Source organism: Stegostoma tigrinum, chromosome 4 (genome assembly GCF_030684315.1).
Source record: "Stegostoma tigrinum isolate sSteTig4 chromosome 4, sSteTig4.hap1, whole genome shotgun sequence".
In the NCBI taxonomy this organism is placed as follows: Eukaryota; Metazoa; Chordata; class Chondrichthyes; order Orectolobiformes; family Stegostomatidae; genus Stegostoma; species Stegostoma tigrinum.
Genome location: NC_081357.1, coordinates 67,070,963 through 67,080,296, shown reverse-complemented (window position 1 = coordinate 67,080,296; position 9,334 = coordinate 67,070,963). Strand labels below are relative to the sequence as shown.

General features: G+C 39.7%; 1 non-coding gene across 1 annotated transcript; it reads left to right on the top strand.

Annotated features, from left to right (window-relative positions):
* Positions 1-9,262: 9,262 nt before the first annotated feature.
* On the top strand, positions 9,263-9,334 carry trnae-cuc (transfer RNA glutamic acid (anticodon CUC)). The gene has a single exon. It is a non-coding gene; the product is annotated as a tRNA-Glu (tRNA).

Genomic DNA, 9,334 nt, shown 5'->3' with positions numbered 1-9,334 from the left:
AGCGGAATATGAGTTGCTGTTCCTGCAACCTTCGGGTGGCATCATTGTGGCACTGCAGGAGGCCCAGGATGGACATGTCGTCTAAGGAATGGGAGGGGGAGTTAAAATGGTTCGCGACTGGGAGGCGCAGTTGTTTGTTGCGAACCGAGCGTAGGTGTTCTGCAAAGCGATCCCCAAGCCTCCGCTTGGTTTCCCCAATGTAGAGGAGGCCACAACAGCTACAGAAAGTGAGCATCAGGCTAACTGGCCTGTAGTTCATGTCCTCTCTTCCTCATCCCTTAAATAGCAGTGGATATTTGCTAATTTCTAAAATAAATGCTGTAAATGCATCTGCTCTGCTGCACAACCTCTTCTTTGCAGTTGGATCATCAAACCACGTACAAATGTAAAAACAGTCACTGATTAAATTTGACTCATCTCCCTCTAACAGGGTCCGATTTGAATAAGGCCTTTTGATGGGAAGTCATGTTCATTGTTTACTGATTCTTTTAACAGAATCATTTATTGCTGGAATGAACACATTTAACCCTTAGAGTTTCACCTCACTCTTAACAATGCTTTTCTTTAGATGTCTCTTAAATCTTTTTTTAAAGGCACAGTACCATCACATAACCAATGCAATTCACAAGGAGATACTGCAAGAATGGAATGGCATACTTACAGGAAACAAGGTGTGAGGTTGATTAGTCTAGATAGCTGGGAGTCAGTGGGTTCATAATGGACATTTATATGGACAAGTATATGTGATGTTCAAACATGATACTCTGTAGGCACATTAGTGTTAGGGCTATATTAAAAGTCTTATTTAACAATAGAAAAACATGTTGCCAGTGGAGTGTCATGTCTCAGATGATCTAGGTAAGATAGAGTATGAGACCTTTATGCTGTCAGGTTATAGATTCTAACTGTATTGTAATTGGGACCTTTACCAAAAAAACAGAACAGGACACCAATAGGAGATAGCAAGAACTGCAGGTGTTGGAGTCAGATAACACATTGTGGAGGTGGAGGAACATAGCAGGCCAGGAAGCATCAGAGGAGCAAGAAAGTTGATGTTTCGGGTCAGGACATGCTTACTATTGTAGGTATGACTACGTGGTTTCCAGTGGCAGTTCCCTTAAGAACAATTACCACTTAGATAGTATTAGAGATTAATCCATTTTTTCACTCTAACGATTACCAATTGAGATTTAGTCAGATCAAACTTCCAATTTTATATCTAAAATCTTTCAAGATGTTATAAGCAGTTTGGGTGAAGCACAATTAAGTCTTCAGCAATATCATCCACAGACACAAGGGACTTTAAAACTGTAACATCAGATCAATGATCAGGACATACTCACATAAATGGGCCAAAGGACTAGAATTTATTTTCTTTGTCACACCGCATTCATCTAATTAATCTATAAGGTTTTGTCCTTTTGAGTTAGTTTATTGACAGGAGGTCCTCTAAAACTAATTGAAGGTTTTAGAACAGAAGGACAAATCTTCCATGTTGAATTATGTAACAAGAACAGATTTTGCTGGAGAAACTCAGCAGGTCTGACAGCATCTGTGAAAACAGAATTAATGTTTCAAGTCCAGTAGTTCTTCTTCAGACCTGATAGCAGCTAGTAAAAGATGGTATCTAAACTGATAACTTGGACAGGTGCAGGGAAAGCCCAGAGAAAGAGAGAAACAAAAAGATAGGAGTTTGGTGACAGCAAACTAGGGTGGAACAGAAGCTGAATAGATAATAATGGGGACTTTGAGTAGTTGAAACCATTCTCCCCTGAGTCCCGGTTATAGTCTCAAAATGAGGGATCTGCCATTTTGGACTAATGAGAGAATTGATGCATTCATTCAAACAAAGATGTGAATGTTGGAGTCTTCTGTCCTAGAGTTAACTGTTGAGTGTTTTCAAGACAGAGATCAATAAAGCTTTGGATTGTAGACAGTAGACAATTAGAGATAATATAGAGAGATGGAGTTGTGGCAGAACATCTGCTATGATCGTGCTGAATGGTGGCATGGACTCAAAGGGCCCTCTCCAGCCCTTTTTCCTATGTTCTGATGTTTTTTGTTCTAGTTTGCCTTATGACGTAAAGATTCAGTGTACGTTTTTATCTTGCATTAATTTAGACGCAAAGCAATTCAGCAACCTTTTGGTTCTAACTTATTAATTAGTCATGTTTCCAATGTCAAATACATTCCTGGAAGCAACTGTTCAATTAACTTGTAATTGAATTTGCTTATGATGAGAATCAAGATGTGATTTAATGCCTGATGGCTCAGTAAATTTGCCTAGTTTGAACCAGCAAATTATCAGACATAATCCATAGTCTGTGCTGAGTTGGCTGATTTCTGTTGAAGTGGTAGTGGGTATTATTGTCTTGCAATGTTCTTGAGGAAGAAGGATAACTGTTGACAGAAAAGATAACTTGCAAATTAAAAGAGTACTTTGCTTTCCAAATGCTGAACATCAAAGTAGAATAGTTGATGAATACTTCAGGGAATATGATTTCAACAGGGTATATCCTGGGAGTTACAGCTGCTGAGCTGGCCTCAAATTCATACTGACAACTCATCTAATTCATTCTTATAGCAACTTTTAGCTACAGCCCTCACCCATATTGGATTGTCTGAGACAGCCAGATTTCAGTCAGGGTAAAGTGGCTTGTGCTACATACCTAGAATGCATCAGTTTTACAATGCAGAACAATTACTTGATTTTGATTTTATTGTCACATGTATTTTACAATAAGAGTACAATAAATTTCAGTGATAAGCTTTCATTTGTCACCACAAAATGATGCTATTTTGAATAATTTAAGAATAAGAAAATAAGAAAGACCTAGCTTGAAGAGAATCCATCAGTTCTGAGCCAGCTCATCACCCACAATGACCCCTGTGACACTATCCCTCCACCACCACTTCACCACTTCACCACTATCTACACTGGACCCAACGAACATCAAAGTCGATAGTCCTCAGGTGCCATTTTTGTTCCTGGGCTGACACTCTTATGCCACCGACTCCTGCAGCAGACCAACCAACGTCAGAGTTGCATTTCACACCACTGGGGCTACGTCACTGATGTTGCTGTGATGACCTTCCACTACTGCTTCGTCACCGCCAGTGCTGGACTCAACCAACATCTACGTCACCAATGGTGCCATCTTTTGCTGGTGGGCCTACCTTGCTGACGTCGTCTCTGGCCATGTAGTAGCTGCCAATTCCAGGTCCCATGCTTGTTCTAGAAATGGAAGTAGGGGGCACTCTCTTCTGCACTGGGCCCAGTCAGTGTCTGTACCCTGGGCCTGCTTGAGGTCTGTGGTTGGCCCTCTGGAATTCTGCGCCCTGGATCCAGGTTAAGGCCACATGAGCTACACACCCCGGGATGGCTTGAAGGGCCACAGGTTAGGGTCTTGTTGCTGTCGATGTTGTCCAAGCTCAGGACATGGTAGGTCAGTTAAAAAAAAGGTACTTTATTTAATGAGTATGAGCAGGAGAATGTTGAATTAACCCTACTTTCAAACCAATCAAAGTAGAGTATGAGATAACATGGTGTGAAGCTGGATGAACACAGCGGGCTAAGCAGCATCAGAGGAGCAGGAGCAGAGCTGCTCCTCTGATGCTGCGTGGCCCGCTGTGTTCATCCAGCTTCACACTGTGTTATTTCAGATTGTCCAGCATCAGCAGTTCCTACAATCAAAGTACAGTAGTTGCTGAATACTTCAGGGAATATGATTTCAACAGGGTATTTCCTGGGAGTTACAGCTGCTGAGCTGGCCTCAAATTCATACTGACAACTCATCTAATTGATTTGTTTGCTGATTATAGCAAATAATGCTTGACTAAGAAAGAGTTCCAGTGAATTAAGGATATATGTTTACCAATTAAATGCTAAAATACAACATTTACACCATTTTGAAGCAATTATTCAGTTAATCGGTTTCCTATATTAACAAAATGTTTCGTGTTCCCCATGTTTTCTGCTCAAACCCAATCGTATGGTGTTAAATACAAAATTGATTACTTGTTTCTGTTGGATTTGAATGCTCCTACGACCAAATTAAGACCCACCAATTTTAATTACGAGGCCTCACTTACATGCTGCAAACCTCTTGCTGGCTGGAATCAGAACAATGTCAGGGGATAACAGCATTAAAATGTTGAAAGGGATTTCAGAGACATCTTGCGAGAGGAAATGTGGGGAGAAGTTTATGTAAAGGAAGGTCAAAGTTTCTCTGTGTTACCTGGAGGTCATTTTTGTAATCCATGATCCATTTTCACTAGCCTCTGTCTGGTGGGCACATTGAAACAGCTTTCCCACTCAGGCTGAATTTAAAATTGCTATCATCAAACTCCAAAAAAGCAACTGTGAATTAAATATGCACCTATTAAAAGCATTACAATTGTAAGCCACTGGATTCAAGTGACTTTCTGGTAGAGAAGGAACCCAAGCATTTTAATTACCCTCTGCATAATGTTGCTAAAATTTGTGCTAAATCAGTTGCAATAAGCAGTTGGTTTATTTGAGAAACGTTATACTGTAACTTTTATGCTTATTCAGAAAAATAAACAAAGTGCATAATGACAGTGAAAATATAAATGGACAGCAGATCAATGTCATCTCAGGTTTATTACCTTTTAGGTTATACTTATGTTTCTGTTGGAGTAAATCATATTGTTTTTTACTTACCAACATATTAATAAACTATTTTCAACAGATCTATTATTGCATTACAGCTACTTTGAATATACAGATCGGAACCAGGCCTTTTGACCCAAGTGGTCTATGCAAACACTTGTGTTTCACATGAGTCTCCTCCCACCCATCTTCATAGAACTCTAAGCAGAACCTCCCATTCCTCCATTCTTTATGTGAATCTGGATTTCCTTAAAATGCATCTGCTTAACTGCACCATTTGATAACAATTGCCATATTCTAATCATCCTGGGTAATAAAAAATGACTCATAAATTTCTTAGGGATGACTCTTTTATATTTATAGACTTTAGTTTTAGATTCTTCCACGAATAGAAAAACTTCTGTATTAAACATTTTCAAAATCTTAAAAGCATCTCTCAAATTCCATTCTGCCTTCTCTTATCCAATGAAAAGAACTCTAAATCTTCCTGTCTCAGACAACCTCTCAATTCTGGTGTTACCTTTTTAAGTCTTTCTTGCATCTTCTCCAATACATCAACATCATTTTTTTAAAGTATATGCTTTTGTACAAGTGTTTTTTTTTAGCTGTCCTATTAACAAACATTCCTATGTTTAGGAACTTTCGTAACTCTGGAACTTTTGGCTGCTCAGCACCATTTAGCCTCTTATTTTCCAAAAAGTATGTGTCTTTATTCTTCTTATGAAAATGCACCACCTCACAACCGACTGCCGTTTTCTTTGGTTAAAGACTGAATGCAAAGCTGATCTGTATTATAAACACTTTTTATGGATTGTCCACTAAATCAAATATCTTGTGCAATTTTTTATTTAACATTTGCGATTTCTATGATGCTTTCCTGAGTGAAATAAGTCAGTTTTATTTTAACTGCCAATTCTGAACCCTTAACACTCTTTACAGCAATCAAAGTCATTTTAACTTGTTGACAGTCTCTGTACTTCTCTATATTTATGTTTTCTTTTTGTTTTTGGATTTAAAATATTTCTGCAACTAGAATACATTTTTCCTTTGGGTAGTGAACAGTTCATTTTGGATAACTTTTGGAACTCCTGAGGGCATCCATGGAACATACCAACATTTACATGGGATCTTTTACCCAAAGATTTGGAAACAATTGAAAAAGAGACATATCTTTCCCTCTTAACTCAAATTTGTTTAAGTTGAAATATTTAAAGAGAAATTTATATTTATGTAGAGTCATAGAGCTGATCAGCATGGAAACCGACCCTTCAGTCCAACTCGTTCATGACGACCAGATATCTTGGAATTAGTCTCATTTCTCAGCATTTGGCCCATATCCCTCTAAACCCTTCCTATTCATATACCCATTCAGATGTCTTTTAGAAGTTGTAATTGTACCAGACTCCACCACTTCCTCTGGCAGCTCATTCCATACACGTACCATCTCTGCATGAAAAAGTTGTCCCTTAGTTCCCTTTTAAATATTTCCCTTATCATCTTAAATCTATGCTCTCGAGTTTTGGACTCTGCTACCCTGAGGAAAAGACCTTGGCTATTCACCCTAAACCTGCTCCTCATGATTTTATAAACTTCTATAAAGTCACCCCTCAGCCTCTGACACTCCAGGGAATATAGCCCCACACTACTCAGCTTTTCCGTGTTGCTCAAATCTTCTAACTGTGACCACATCCTTGTAAATCTTTTCTGAACTGTTTCAAGTTTCACAACATCCTTCCTATAGCTGGGACACCTGAATTGAATGCAGTACTCCAAAAGTGGCCTAACCAATGTCCTGTACAGCTGCCACATGACCTCCCAACTCCTGTACTCAATGCACTGATCAATAAAGGCAAGCATACCAAACACCTTCATCACTATCCTATCTACCAGCAACGCCATTTTCAAGGAACTATGAACCTGCAGTCCAAGGTCTCTTGTTCAGCAACACCCCCCAGGACCTTAGCATTAAGTGTATAAGTCTTGCCCTGATTCACCCTACTAAAATGCAGCGCTTCACATTTATCTAAACTAAACTCCATCTGCTAGTGCTCAGGCCATCCGCCCATCTGATCAAGATTGCTTTGTACTCGTAGGTAACCTTTTTGGCCACTACACCACCAATTTCGGTGTCATCTGCAAACTTACTGTTATGGTGCTTATCATGATAGTTCGACGTCTCCAATGGCTATAAGGCACATGAACTGCTTTCAAAGTGTAATTGTTATTGTAATGTAGGAAATATCGCAGTCAACGTGCACACAGAAAATTCCCAAAAACAGCAGTGATAATGGGAGAATTTTTTTTCTGATGTTGATTTAGAGGTACATATTGAGCTTGACACTGGGGATATCTACATTGCTCTTCCTTGAAGTATTTCCATGGGATGTTTTACATCCACCCAAGGATGTTGATGCAACTTCAGTTTAATGTGGCATCCAACAATCAGCACCTTCAAGAGTCTAACACGGTCTAAGTATTGTGCTGTCGTTAGACTTGATTTCTATGCTCAATCTCAGGCATGGGACCTGAACCTATAACCTTGTGACCCATAAACAAAAACACTACTAACCGAACCATAATAAATTTTTGAGCACGAAATTGATTAACAGTACCGTACAAATCCAAGGCTTCACTCTCCCAATGAAGCTGTAAATTTGAGCAAAAAGGTTCCTTGTGTCATACACACTATCAGGTAGGACATCTGCTGTGTAGGTTACAAACATCTTTCAACTAACGGGAAAGAGATGACTCTCGGTTAAGGCCAACTGACATGTGCAACCTATAGATTTCATTCAAAACTCACTCACTTCTACAGAGTTGCCATTGGGCCTAATGCCTTGTTCTTGGCAGAAAATCCACATTGCTAGTGGAGCTGGTGTTGCAATAACTTATTTTTCTACCCCAGACAGATCAGTGTACCAAACATCAGTAAGACAGTCAAGTAGAATAAGTCTGAACTAGGGTGGTAAGTGTGATCAGAGATAATGGGAACTGCAGATGCTGGAGAATCCAAGCAGCAAAAGTGTGGAGCTGGATGAACACAGCAGGCCAAGCAGCATCTTCGGAGCACCAGGCTTGGCCTGCTGTGTTCATCCAGCTCCACAGTTTGTTATCTGGGGTGGTAAATGACTGCTAAGGTAGTTTTTGCAGTCTCGTTGGAATCATGAATTAGATGTATGCCAAATGTCAGTCTTACATATCTTTTACATTCTATTTCCACCTTTGTAACACTACCCAACTTCATCCCTATCTCAGCTGCAGCAGAAATCTTTATTCATTTCTTCTTGATCAAACTATTCCAACACATTTGTGGTTGATTTCCCTCATTTTATTTTATGCAAATTTGAGGTTGTCCAAAATTCCACTGCTGATGTCTTAACTCAATACCAAATCCTGTTCTCCTATTTCTTATATTGTTCTGAGCTGCACTTGAGCAAACAGCATCTTGGCTTCAAAATTCTCAAATACCTCCTTGACTTTGCCCCGCCTATCTATTATCTCCGCTCCACAACCTCTACCATATCTGTCCTTTTCTAATACAGTCCTGTTGTGCGTTCCTAATTACACTTGCTTCACCATTGATAGTCATGTCTAAAAGGGCAGTAGAAGTGGGAAACTTCAAAACATTTCAAAAGTGTTTAGATGAGCACTTGAAAATGCATACAGGACTTTGGGCCTAATGCTGGAAACTGTGATTGAAATGGATGGATGCTTGATAATCGGTATGGACCTGATGGGCCGAAAGGCTACTTTTAATGCTGGAAATCTCTATGACTGACACTATAAGTGCAGATTAGGCAAATCCTGATATCTGCGGTTCCTTCCCTACACCGCTTCAATTTCTCACCCCGCTTTTCTTCTTTAAAATACTCTTTGACCAACCTTTATCATCTGACCGAACATATCCTTACCAGGCTTGGTGTCGTACTTCATTTTATCACGTTATGAATTATGTTGTTAGCATGCTTTGAAGAGTCAGAAAGTCAGTTACATTACAAGTTCAACAACTGTGAAATCACTTTTTAAATGAATTAAAATGGACAGATTTTAATCTAAAATAATGTGGGGCATGGCAATACACGCACCTGAAGGGGTCAGGATTTAGCATTGTACATTTAAAAATTATTGCCAAGGAACTTGAAACGATAGGAAGGAAGTTTTGTTCGGAACATGCAAATAATAACAGTTTAAGAAAGTCTGTATGCTGGTTCCACAGGGCTGTCGGTCGTTACCAGTTTACAGAACCTTAATCTTTTGTGTCATGTGTACAATTGTTATTCAGTGGAATGAAGGGCCAAAGACCACCAGAAAAGGTCAAGCTTGTACATGTGTAATTTATGGCGGCTGGTTTGTGCACAATGCAGAACATGTAGGTTTTGACAACGCTGCGCCGGATGGAAAGGGAAATTGCCAGTTCTTGTCGAAGAATTATAAAAAACCTGTTTCACAATAAAACTCAGTAACATTTAGCAGCGCTGTCGGCTTTGGTCTGGTGCCCACATCAAGTCCAGTCCACGTGGCGCGAGTAACGTCCGATGGCAGCATTTCAAATAACAGTTAATAATCTACCGTATGCAACTGTTGCTGTCAGATTATATATGAATACCTAGAGCGGGCTAATGGCACAGTTCCCTGGTGGTCTAGTGGTTAGGATTCGGCGCTCTCACCGCCGCGGCCCGGGTTCGATTCCCGGTCAGGGAA